Consider the following 14466-nt stretch of genomic DNA (forward strand, 5'->3'; position numbering starts at 1 on the left):
ATTTTATTATTCTACTATTGGCTAAATCATCAGAGAAAAAAACATGAAGACATGAGAAATTGGATATTTACACAATTTAATCAATGTCTAAATTACATGAAATCTAAGAACACACGCACACATTAACACACACAGAGATACAAATCCTTGATACTTTATCTATTCACGTCAGAATGCCATGTGTTGTCTCTTTGAGTAATAAAAATAGGACATTGTACATCTCACTCAGACATCCTCCCCTGTAATATAGGAGAGACAGGATAACAGTTTGCAAGCACGTTCATGAAGATATTCAATGTAAGACTATACTAAGCAGTATGAATTACCCTGATTTAAACTATACTCATGAAAAACACGTTCAACTCAATATATTACTATTGCATGACTTGACTCCTAAATCCAGAGCTCATTACTTATCTTCCTATCACTTCTTTTAAAAGGATAGAACAATGCCCCCACTCAAACTTGACTCTTGGCATGGCTGCTGGTGACAGCCCACCACTGAATTGCTTGAGTAAATAGAGAAAAGGAGCTTTCTTAAACAAGTGAATTATTTAAATCTGCATATGCAATGAGATCAGTTAGGCAAAACTTCTGCTCAGTTAGAGCCCCAGGCTCTTAGGAAGATATTTGATATGTAATTTCCTAAACTGCTTACTGTAGTTTTTGCATCTGATTGTTTACTTTGCACGAAATTGTATTGTCAGTAGGAAGGTTCCCAGAGAGAGTTTTGATTGAAATATGCTTGGATGAGCATTAGGCTTTATTTTTCTGTGCATGTAATAATATTAAATCTTCAAGTTATCGCAGGTTGGGTATTTGCCAAGATTTGAATCAAAGTGGATTCTGTTCCTTTTGTGTATTTTTGTTCTGTTTGGTTCCTTTAAATAACGCACATTTTCTCCTCAGTTAAACAAAAAAGATGTAAAGGTAAATTAAATGTGCTTAATTGATAAACACACGTATTTCTAACAACGTACCTGCTTCAATTCTTGAAGAGAATGAAAGAATTCTCTCATTTTCTTTGTCCTTAAGTCTACACTTTTTCTGGATTTTTCTTTCAAGTCTATGACTCTTGGACTTAAAATCAACTTACTTTGCGCTCTAGATAGAGCATGATAATCTGTGACTTCAAGCCAATAGCCAACAGACACAGGCATTGGGTCCAGAATTGTGTTTGTTGTCATAACGAAACCAAAAGAACATACATGTCCTATTAGATTGCACATATAAGGCTTTACCAACTGAGGTGATTCCTACCTGGATAGTTGCAGTTAAAAACCATATGCAAAAGTGAAAAACCAATGGGAGAATCACACACACACACACACACACACACACACACACACACAGAGCAATTGAAAGTGCATCTGAACTGTAAGAATTCAGGCAAGTGACTGCTCCTACTCAATATCCTTAGCACTGTAGCATTGTCATCCCATTGTTCATTGATTTGCTCGAGGGGGCACCAGTAAGGTTTCTATTGTGAGACTTAATTTTTGGAATTGTATTTTCTCCACTGTTTTGATTTTCCTTTATCTCCTTTATGTTTGTCATTACTTACTCATCTCCCCATTTCTATTTCTCTATGCTTTTCTCTATCTCTTATTTTTCTTGATATGAGGAAATTTTTAAGAACACAACATTTTTTGTTAGATTTGATTTTGATAGTTTGATAGATTCCAACTATCAGGGCAAATACTGGTTTGAATATTGAGTAATGTAAAAATATAACAGGTATCTGCAAACACTGGAGAAGTTTATTGAAGGATTAAGAACAGGCATCCGGTTTGCTTCAAGTGGACTTAGGATACTATTTGGGAAAATTGGGTGGGTAGACAATTGCCAAGTAGTACTAATTGAACCCAGGAGGAACTCCTGGTAATACTTGTCCTCCTAGCTAAATAATTTAATGCTCAGGTAAGAATGCAATGTTTGGGCTCTAGAGTACTATAGGGGACCAGGGGATAGTAGGACCTGAGATTTATATGTAGGCTGCTGGTTTTATTCCTTTTAACAATAGAGCAACAACATTATAGAGACAAGGGCTGTGCTATAGGTGATCTTTTGAAAACACACCTTCTTTTACTTGGAATTGCATTCCCATCCCTTTCTTACCAGTTAATAGAACTCTTGTGATATGTCTAGGGCATTGAAAGCTAAGGGCAAGCTCCTAGCTTGAAGAAAAGGAATGTTAAGCTATCAGTTCCACTGCGGTTTGTCAGTTCTGTTGTGGGTTGACAGACTGAAGTTTGGAAGCTGTGGGTGAGTGGTGGTGGTGGGTGGTGTTTGTTCAGTGTGGGTTAACAGTTTGTGAAAGATAGAAAAGGTCATAAGTAATGTTATAGACTCTTTGGATTGCTATAGGTAGAAAATTTTAGTTTATTTTAGTTAATAGTTCTGCTCTGGAATCATATTTTCCCTTTCATTGCACAGATCCCATTGTCTTTTTTAGCAAAAAGGGCTTCTATGATAAGGGTTCACATTTTCGTCTCTATAACAACTAGCCTGGTACCTTGGTATGTCCCATTTACCAAATGATAAGAAATGAATTTCTGATGACATCCTTTGAACCCTACAGTGACAAGTATGGTATATATAATTCAGGTAAAATTGTGTTTTGGATATTTATAAGCAGATTTAAAACTTTGCACCCATTTACCGTTTCACAGTGAGAGAATGAGAAAGACCATAAAGAGCAGGATCTTTGAGGTTGTGCAGTCTTTTGCTTAAATTAACTTGAATTTCAGCTTCTCTTTTCCTATGATAATTTATCTCTCTATGTGTTTTCAAATTAAGTGAAATAAATAACTCATCATTTTCCACTTAACTACTTTGTGATTATTCTGGTTATCTTAGATCATACATACCCACCATTGTAATTAGTTATGCATTCATGGAGAAAAGCAGTCATGGAAAGCATGGCCTATGGAAAGCATGGCCTGTGTGAGGAATGACTAGGTCACATTTAGAGCCTGGTAAAACCTCATTAAATATTTTGTGATAGATTAAGTGTATTGTCAATATATAATGTCCTGATTATGAAATATTTTATGATATGGAAAATACAGGAACAAAGCCTGTATACCAACAATACTTAATCCTGTGGTAGACAGTCCCAAAGAGACTAATTCTACACTAAAATGAAGATAGTAACTCTCTGATATTTTTAATCTTTATAATGCAATGGCCTTTTTGCTCCCCCATCAGGAAAAGATAAAAATTAACAACCATATTTGTTTTAGCATGAAACTCCAAGACCCTCTGAGTCACAATCTTTATATTGGCCAGTTTTCTAAAAGATTCGCAGTAACAAAAGATACCGAAAAAATAAAGAGCTAACAATGTAGGGGCTAGATAATTGAAAAATCATTTGAAAAATAAAACATATACATGATTCTTATAATGAAAATATTAATGAACAGGATGAATTATGACCTATTTTGGCTATGGTACTGATTAGCTGTAGGTTTGGGTAATTGTCTATAAGTTTATTCCCCATTGTCCTGGAAATTGTAACTGGCTCTATTAATAAAGGGAGATTCAACAATTCATTTAGAAAAAAAAACAAACAAGAAAAGTTGAATTCTTGGCAGTGATGGTGTGATGCCCCTTTTAGGTCTTAACATTTTGGAGGAAAAACTGATCTCTTTGTATTAAGAATTAGTGGCAATTTTTATTATTTCTTTTCTTTTCCTGCAAATTTTAAGACTGCATTATAATAAGCAGTTCCACCATGCTCATCTCCTCATTACTTTAGTTCAAAAATATATTGTTTTCTACTGTGGAGGGTGTTGCCTATTTGCAATTATGTTGGCTTAACTGTAGCTTATTCTTTCTCACATATTGCTATGTGACCTCATGCTCACTTTATTGTGTGCCGTTAAGTCTAATCCATGGAAAGATGTAAGTACATTAGAATTCATTAAAAAATGAAAGAAAAACACACATAGGGGTGGAAGAGAGCTCACAAATAGGAAGTCAGCTTATCCTGCACCTATCAACTTTAAAGACAGAAAAAACAAAAACTCGAAATAAAATGGCCCCCAGTGTAATTATAATCCACACCTGCAAGGGACAGTCATCAGTATGGTTATGGTGTGGAAAAGACTGTGTTTAACCGAGGGCTAAACTGGACTTTTGTTTCTAGACTTTCACATCCACACCCTCTTTCACCCCACCTTTTCTATTCCCCTTGTCTGTGACTCCTAACTCTTAACTGCTCCTTTCAAAACTTCAGATATGACTTCAGAAAGATATCAAACTTCGGTCTGAAAATAATCTATGGAGCTGAATACACTGATAGGGTCTGAATACACGGTATCAAGCAAGCCCAATGTAGAAATACAAAGGAGCTCACAATTTCTTAAATCAGCTGAATCACCCAGAGATTTTGTTGTACCATATACTGTTTGGCCCTAATCCCAGGTTTTCTCATTTGGTAGTTGTAAAGTACAGTCTGAGAGTGTAATTCTAATGAGTCTGATGTTATGCTGATGTCACTTTTAGTGGAAACCACATCCTGAGCATCAGTGATCTCACTCTTTGTCTGCAATCAACAAATGTCCTAGTCTCATTAACATAAGGAACCCTAAAGGAGCACAGTGAGCTCACAGTAGCACTTCATCCAAGCCTGACCGTGGCTTTCTGTTCTTTACTCTAAGGTAGTGATCTTGCCAGAGGGAATGACAGTTCTATATGATAATCTAATCAATAGCTTTAAAGTGATTTAGCAGCTTACTCGTCACCCCAAAATAATCTGTATTTATAAGGAATGTGGCAATGGTGGAAGCAGGTACTGGAATGCAATGACTATCTTCATGTCTTGGGGTAAAACTTAGTAACAGCATATAGGAGAATTTCCTGCACAAGGAAGTCCTGATAAAGTGATCTTTTCACCTCTGGGTTCTCATCTAACAATGTATGACTTCTGAGTTCCTTCCACCAAACTCGTCTTTCACAGGGAAGACTAGAACCATAATTCTGTACTTTGGGAAAAGACTAAAGCATCTTGCTTCAGATTTTATGGGATTTTTCTTCATCTATTCTATTTAGGATGAAGAACCTCTGGCTTGAGGCACATCTTTTCGACTCCACTGTTCTTCCTGCACTCACATACGCCTCAGAAACATGGGACCTGCAAAAACAAGATAAGAACGCTATTTGGGTCTCCAAAGAAGAATCAAAAGTGCTATGCTTGAAGTATTACTTTTCACTCAAGTGAGAGAAGGAATCCCAAGTTCGGACCTCTGTCAACAACTGAGAATCAGGGACACTGTCTCGTTTGCCAAGGTGTCAAAAATCAGATGGGCTGGACACGTAATGCAATTTGGAGACAACAGCTGGACTAGATCTGTTACCGACTGGATTCCGTGGAACGTCAAAAGAATGTGTGGCCACCCACCTACGAGATGGTCAGACTTCCTCGTCAAGATCGTGAATGGACTGTTTGAGGTTCTTCATGTTCCTGGAGTGAGCAGACTCCATTGGGCTACACTAGCACATGACAGGGATGAATGGAGACGTTACTGGTGCCCGCTCGAGCAATCAATGAGCAACGTGATGACAAGTGATACAAGTGATTCTATTTAGATATCTCCTTTTTGTTTGTTTGTTTGTTTGTTTGGGTCACACCTGGCGACTCTCAGGGCTGACTCCTTGCTCTGCACCCAGGAATCACTCCTGGCAGTGCTCGGGGAACCATATGGGATGCTGGGATTCAAACCTGGGTTGGCCGCGTGCAAGGCAAATGCCCTATCTGCTGTACTATCACTCTAGCCCCAAGAAATTGCTAAACATCAGTTTACATTCCCAGTAGCTACATATGAGCTTTCATTTTTTTTTTTTGCTTTTTGGGGCACACCCAGCGATGCACAGGGGTTACTCCTGGCTCTGCACTCAGGAAATACACCTGGCAGTGCTCAGGGGACCATATGGGATGCTGGGAATTAAACCTGGGTCAGCCTCGTGCAAGGCAAGTGCCCTACCTGCTATGCTATTGCTCCAGCCCTAGATATCTTTATCTACATAGAGACATACATAAAGATGTAGAGATTGGTAGGTAGAGAGAGATAATCTTATAGAACAAATATTATAGTTTTTTTTTTTTATTTAGGAAGTGGTTAGGTGATACCAGGCAGTTGTCAAAGGCTATTTCTAGCTTTGTGCTCAGGATTTATCCTTTGTGGTGTTCTGGGGACCTGGTGTAGTGTTGGGAATTATAGCCAGAGTGCAGGATACAGTTATATGCCTTCACTCCTATACTGTCTCTACAACCTACTATGCTGAAACTTGTATTTACACTTAGGTAGCCATGTTCTCATATGCAAGAGCCAATTGATATATTTTCTCTCAAGTCTATGTATTTCTCCTCTGTGATGTTTTTATCTTTGCACCTCATGTAGTGGCATTTCTCTGTTTCAGGTAGGTTCACTATATATTGCTCCATTAGAATTTTTTTTTCTTTTTGGCTCACATCTGGCTATGCACAGGAGTTACTCCTGGCTCTGCACTCAGGAATTACTCCTTGTGGTACTCAGAGGACCAAATGGGATGCTGGGAATTGAACCTGGGTTGGCTGCGTGCAAGGCAAACACCCTACCCCCTGCGCTATACTCTAGCCCCCCCATTAGACTTTTTAATGATTAAGTTTTCAGTGTTCTAAACATGTGGTCAAGTCAGAAGGAATTCAGATAAAATAAATTGTCACCCGACTTAAGAGGGCACTGAAGCTTTGTTATATCTCACTTTTAACTGCACATTTCTTAATTACTATCTGGAATTCCAGTGTACCATATAGAGCTTTTATTACCGTAGCAATAAGGCCTACTCCAGTTCTTGCCATGTTAAATGTATTAAATACCTGACTAAATAGCATTCAATTGGATGAATTTATTTATCCGAAAGTTTTGATTTAAAAGAGGTCTTCTAGTGATCTTAAGATGTCAGGATGTTGGTTTTATTTACACATTAGAGTGATAAATGTTCAAAGAGTTTTGATATGAAAAGTTTTCTTGAGCAATATTAAAGTTAAAAGTAGAACAACAACAAAAACAACAACAACAAAAACCCAAAACTAACAAAGACCTATTTTTATATCCAGGAATTTTCTCTCAATTTTCCACCCTGTGGCCTCCCACTATCATGATCTTCTGCTGGTTTCTTTTCCCTCAAGAGTGTACTTGGGAGCTAAGCATTCGCCCTCCGACTCTACCATATAGCTGCTGAGAATAAACTCATTGGAAGGCTGATCTTTTTCTAAATAGAAAGAACATATGTGAAATTTCACGGTGTATTATCTAATCCATAAAGAAACATTCAATAAATTCTAGATAGATTTGAACTAAATTGTTCTCTTCCTTGGGTTTTGTTGTCAAGTCAGTTTTCTTCTGACTCTATGGTTCTTAATAGCATGGGTTCTACTATGATTTGTATCTACCCTGGAAATTTCCGAAATTGAACCCGCAGAAAGGATTGTGGTAGGATAGAAGGACAATGGAGATGGGCACATGATACAATGAGTTCAATAAACTTAACTATACACAAAGTGGTGTAGTTGAAATGAAAAGGGGGTTTGGTGTTGGGGTCTCAGCAGCCAGCCTGAGATCCTGGCCAAATCCCCTGCCCCTAGAAACAGGAGCAGACTCTATTCACAGGGTCCCACGGCCCTGTGCCGGCACTCCACCCAGAAAGGTGCTCTGCTTGAGGAGATAACGGGATGATGTACCTAACAGTTACCACTTGCCTTGATACTCGGTCTTGAGAGCAGGAAATGCGTATCATTAACTAACATCTGTAATGAGCTCGATGAGGTGAACGTGATATACATAGCGAACGTAATAGCCAAGGTGTGTGTGGTATGCGTGTAGGCTGCCCTGAAGTTCATGTATAAAAACCCTGTGTCAGAGCTAATAAAAAAGTCAAGAGCTGCTTGACTTCCAGCTTTTCCCCCTCTGCATGGTTCTTTCTCGGTGGTGGCGGGGAGTCCGAGGTGCGCAGAGGGGCAGGGCAGAGGCTTCTCCCTCTGCCACTCCCTCTCTTATAGGGAGTAAATCCGGCGTCTTTAGGGATCATACTTTAGTTTGCCGGGGTCGTCTGGCCAGGACCCTGACAATATGGGTTCTGGACTTCGCTCATTAAGAGGATGTGGCTGTCGGTAGAGAGACAATATGGTAGGAAAATATTGCACATTGTCTATTGCAGGTTTGATATCCAAGAGCAAAAATGGTCTGACACTCAGAAATGATCGCTGAGCACAGAAACAGGAGTAGGGGTGAGCCCTGAGTAGTTGAGCGTGACTCAAAAAAAAAGGAAAGAGGTTGATGATGTATTAAAATTATACGTATTAAAATTATATCATTTAATTTTAAAATTAAAATTATATGATGGATTAAAATTATATATATTACTCTTATAAAGTTATGAGTAATATATACATATTACTCTTATAAAGTTATAAGATTCTTATAACTTTAGAGATTCTTATAAATGTTAAATATAAGCATTTAACAAAGGATAGAAAAAACACAATTAGAAAGGGTATTTGCACTTCTCTGTTCATAGCATTTATTCACAATAGCCAAAACATGGAATCTCAATATTCATTAACAGATGACTTACCAAAGAAGCTGAAGCATATATACTCAAGAAAATGCTCTGTTGGTGCAAATGGTAAAATTGTGCATTTACTCAAGAAAATGCTTTGTCAGTGCAAAAGGTAAAATTGTGCATTTGGGAAAAAAATGGATAAAACATGAGAGAGTTATGCTAAAGGAAATAAAAGAATTGAGGACAGTTGCTGGCTATTATCACTAGCATATAGAATGTAAACGACTAAAACAAATGAATTGCAAAAAAAAAAAACAGCACAATAGCTATGGTAGCTATGGTGGCAACTGAAGGGAAAAAGGGTGTGTGGGAGGGCTGAGTAGCAGGATCTTTCTTAATAATGCAATGATATTGGAAATTTGCAGTGAATCAATGCACAGAGTGGGGAAACAATAGACATGAAATTGGATAATGTAGATTAAAGATATGTCAATAAAATAATAATAAGATAAAATGGCATGTAAAGGAAGGATGTGGAACTTTAGAAACTCTTGGGTGAGTAGGAAGCTTGAGTGGAAAGATGCCTCTTAACCTGTCACTGTCATCCCATTGCTCATCGATTTGTTCGAGTGGGCACCAGTAACGTCTCTCATTGAGAGACTTATTGTTACTGTTTTTGGCATATCCAATATGCTCAGGTAGCTTGCCAGGCTCTGTCATGTGGGCTCCATACTCTCGGTAGCTTGCCAGGCTCTGTCATGTGGGCTCCATACTCTCGGTAGCTTGCCGGGCTCTCCAAGAGAGGTGAAGGAATCGAACTCTGGTCATCCACGTGAGAGGCAAACGCCCAACCGCTGTGCTGTCACTCCAGCCCTGCCTCTTAACCTGTGACACTTCTAAACATTAAAGCACAGATCTTTTTATGCACCCGAGCTCCTTTCCCTGTAGAATTTTTACCTTTCCACCCCCCTATTCCTGTCATCTCCCACTTAGACTCATTACTTTAAAAATGAAGCAAGTAGTTCATACTCCTCTCTTCTCTTACCTTATATAAATTGTCCAGCTCAAATATTTCTATACCAAAGCCAAGTTCATTTTTCTTTCAAATCAATCATGCACAGACTCCCTTTCTTTTGTAGATTAGCTATGCGAGCTCAAGTACTCTCCGTCGGACTTTTCATAACATAAATATATTTACTTCTATTTTATTGTTTCCTTTTCTAACCCCCCATGCATGATATGGTATATATATATATGTATATACATATACATATATATATTCCTTTTGCACGTCAACTTTTTTATCCTCACCCTTATTATTGCCATGAATTCAAATAATAAACTTATTATTTAAATTTGGAGTAATTTTTGTGCTGCATCTGCATTAAAGCACAGTATACAATTATAAAATTTTAAATGGCAATTAGAAATAATTAACATTCATGCTAATAACATGAAAATCTTTGAAAATATTCCTAACTTCTATTCAAATACCTGTAAGATCTTTACAAACCATTTTCCTATTTTCTCAACTATAGGCATTGTTTGAGTGTGAACCTAATATATATACATATAAAAAACAGGTAGCTTGAATATCAGCATTTTTGTTCTTCTGAAATACGAGGAGGTGAGCATTGCATTTTATTTTATATTGTTATATTTTATATTGTTTTATTTTGAACATAAATATAATGACTTTATTAGGCATTGGGATTTCCAACCTGAAATCTCAATCTCTTTAATATTGCCCCAGTGGAGAAATGTTTTTAAAAATGATTTATAGAGAATTCTTCAAAAAATAATTGTGAATTGTGTTTTGCTGAGCAAAGTTAAATTCTAAGATAATTATTCCTCTCACCCTGATTTGATTGGTAGTTTTTACTTTAAAATATGACTACATTATGTACTATAGTTATATTAAATTATTTTAGCTTGTTGAGTATTAAAATGCAATGAAAGAAAATTAATTATTGAAAAAATGCCTTTTTACTTCTTAGTTGCAAAATATAAAGTTGGATTTGGGATTTTTGGTGCAGTAAGAAAGAAGAAAAGAAAGACCAATTCAACATTAATAATGAATATCTCAAGCATAGGACTAAACAGAAGACAAATTTTAAAACTTTGACTGGACAACAAAGCTCAGAATAAAATAGCATACACTTGGTATCTATGTCTTAAAATTACATTCTCAGGAATGTGCCATAAATTTCATTTACCAAATATCTATCTATCATTTGGAGATTAGACTCAGTCATAAAACTGATTCCCATTGAATTATAAATAGAAAATCAAGGTGGCACAACTGGGTGTAACAGTTCATCTACTACTCATGAAAAAGCAATGAACAGGTCCACAAACTCTACATGCTAACACTTATGCTACAATTCTATAAAAGGGTCTCCAGTTAGCCTATGTCATGTATTTTATGAAATAAATCAGAAGATTGAATATTCCCTAAGGTTTGAATTAACAGGACACTGTAGCCCAGTTCATCCTTATATAAAATGATGATTTAAATCGTAGATTCTTAAATTTGATATTAAACTTTGTGAAAGAGAATATGGAGCCCATGAAGTCTATGATTCTCAGTTTTCAGTAAGATATCTAAATTTTGGACTTCCTAAAGTTTCCTAATTGATGCTCCATAGAGATACAATTTTAATGTTATTTATTCTTCCTTTTTAATCAAACAAGGAGGAAATATATGTCAGGCCCAGATATTGAAGGTCACAGACACTAAACTCAGGACCTCAGATTCTGCCCTACTGTTAGTAGAAAAACTTCATTAAATTAAGCAAAAGACATTAAGATATGCATGTGAGATACTGAAGAAGAACTTAAGTACAGAATCAAACAAAACAGAAACAAATGAATGTACCCTATGCCCATTGCCCATCACATACAAGGTGATGCCATTGCTGGAACTCAAGATAGAACTTTAGTATGATAGATGTATTCATTCTGTCCTTCATTGTGAGCCTTTTATAAATAGAAGCCTTGGTTTTTGGGTATATGCCAATTTTGGAGGTATTGGAAAAAAACTTACTGTGAATTAGCTTGAAAGTTCAGTTTTATATAGTAAAATCTACTATTACTAATTGTATTGCAACTGTGACTTGCAGGTTAACATGTAATGTTAATGCAAATTTTAATATGCAATGCAATTTTTTTCTGGGAAACACACAAAACTTTTAGAAGTATCCTGAGTTTATTTTTTATATTATGTGTGACATAGGTTGGAGCCATAGCACAGCAGTAGGGCGTTTGCCTTGCACGTGGCCAACCGGGGTTCGATTCCTCTGCCCCTCTAGGAGAGTCCGGCAAGCTACCAAGAGTATCTCGCCCGCAAGGCAGAGTCTGTCGAGCTACCCATGGCGCATTCGATATGCCAAACACAGTAACAACAAATCTCACAATGGAGATGTTACTCATCCCTCTAGAGCAAATCGATGAGCAACTGGAACAGTGATAGTGATAGATGTGTGACCCTGACAATGTGAATAGTAAATATCTGGCATTAATACATTAATTTTTAATCTTCTTGATCAACATAACTTCTGCTTTCCATTTCTAAGACATTAATCTTGGTTAAAGAGACAATTCCATTTTCTTGAGAGCTCAATGTTTTTCTATATCACTGGAACTTGAGTTACAGAATAAAAAAGTTTGTATCACTTGTCAACCCATTGTTCATTGATTTGCTTGAGTGGGCACCAGTAACGTCTCCATTCATCCCTATTGCATGCTAGTGTAGCTCAATGGCATCTGATCACTCCAGGAACTTGAAGAACCTCAAACTGTTCATTCAGGGTTTTGATGAAGAAGTCTGACCATCTCGTAGGTGGGCAGCTACATGTTCTATTGATGTCCTGTGGAATCCAGTCGGTAACAGCTCTACTGCAGCAGTCGTCGCTAAATCACATTATGTATTAATTTTGTTTTTTGTTTGTTTGTTTTTGGATCAAATTAAAACATAAGCTGGGCTGAAATAATAAGATCTGTTTGTTCATAAGTATACTTTGACTTGAACAATGACAGTTAGGTAGTATTTGTTTTTGAGCCTCCAGTTTCAGAAGTAAGCTTTGTTATTTGTTGACTCTTTTCAACATATTTTCTACAAATTAAGAATTTCAAAAATAAAGCCAAAAACTAATTTCCAGTAGGTTGAACTAAATTGCTATGAAGTACAAACTACACGTTATAAAATTTTAATTTTCTAAACACCTCTCAACCTTACTTTACTGGCAACAATTTTTGTATCAACTATTTTCCAGTTATACAGATCCTAGATCAGTATCTTGATCAGTATGAATTCTAATTAAGTACGATTATATTTCTTTGGAAGAATTAATTAAATGATTTCTTTTAGCTTCAGGAAGGAAATGTCAAGTCATGTGGATTGCAAATGACCTTAAGAACACTTAGAGATTTGCATACATGTAACACACCAGTTTACTGACATTCCTTATTTCTGTTATTTTTGAGGCATACAAAGAGCAAGTAGATTTCACTTAAGTGACACTTTAAAGTGAGAAAAGAGCATTTTTCGCCACAGCCAGGCTCCCTTCGTAAATCCAGATTTATGTTTTTAAATCTATGTTTTTAAATCTATGTTTTAAAACATCCTGAAAATCTTGTCACTTATTCAATAGTCTAGAATGTTTATAAAATTCAGAATTGATTATCCATCTCCAAAGCATTTTTCCTAGGAAAAAGAAAAAAAATAAATAAAACAGAGATCTCTAAGGTTGGATAGGCAAGTTAAGATTAAGAACCGTTTAAAAGTACCTGAACCTCTATGTGGCTTTGTGCTTCCCCCACTTGCTTTCCAGTCAGGAAGAGTGAAAAGACAGACAAGGCTTTATTTCTATTTGATGTTAATGGGCATCAAGCTCCTGTTATGGTAGTTGTTGGTGGGTTTATTTCATTAGTAAAATGCTGTTGATGAGAATTAAGAGCATCAGACATAATCAGGGAGAAAGATTGTGAGGGGGTTTTCTTGTGGCCTTCTATCCATGGTGTTCTCTGCCTGTGACTCCTAACTCTGACGTCTTTGAACTTCTACCAAAGCAAAGACTAACTATGCTTCATTTAAGGTCAACCCTTAGGCCTTAAGTCTTCTCAGTGTAAGTAAGAATGCTATTACTGTCTTATCAATATATATATATATATATATATATTGAGATTAAAATAAGTGCAAGTAATATTGATAAGGACAGAAGGGGAGTAGGCAGGGTGAGATGAAGAATATCCCTCATAAATATTCCTAACAATAGGGATAATTGTTATGGAATGACACAAGGTGGGTGAAGGTGATGCCTAATAAACCGGATGATTTAAATCCTGCGAATAAAATAATATAAATGATTAAATAACTTGTATGGCAATACCAGATGTTAATTATCTCAACATCCTCCCTTCTGATACTGACCCACCTAATATAAGTTCAATAAAATAAATTGAACTCTCTTGTTAAAGAGGTATGAAAGGGGAAAAGTTCCTGCATTTCTCAGGAGTATTGGTAAAGGAGATCCCTCCCATTATCTGGGAACTTCCCTGCCCACTGTCCCTTCCTGTAAGTAAAATTATTTCTTAATTTGACCATTTGATCTCTGACCATTTTGACTCTCTGAAGACAAGAACCTGAGTGCAGTACCTACTCCCATTATAATAATATGTGCTGTTTTCAAATTCTAGAAGAAATATAGTTCTTTCCATTAAAGTTTTTAAACTTTTCTTAGTGTAAAGTGATTCCCACACCATTCATTTCCTTTCAGATTTCTCTGGGGCTTATTATAGTCCATGTCTCTTACACAATATGTAGCACCATGATGTAGTTTTTATACATGAAGAACATCATGCAACAATTATTTGCCCTAGTAGATCTTACACATTCAAATTGACTTCTTCTCTTTGAGT

The sequence above is a fragment of the Sorex araneus genome, chromosome 2 (genome assembly GCF_027595985.1).
Source record: "Sorex araneus isolate mSorAra2 chromosome 2, mSorAra2.pri, whole genome shotgun sequence".
NCBI classification, from domain to species: domain Eukaryota; kingdom Metazoa; phylum Chordata; class Mammalia; order Eulipotyphla; family Soricidae; genus Sorex; species Sorex araneus.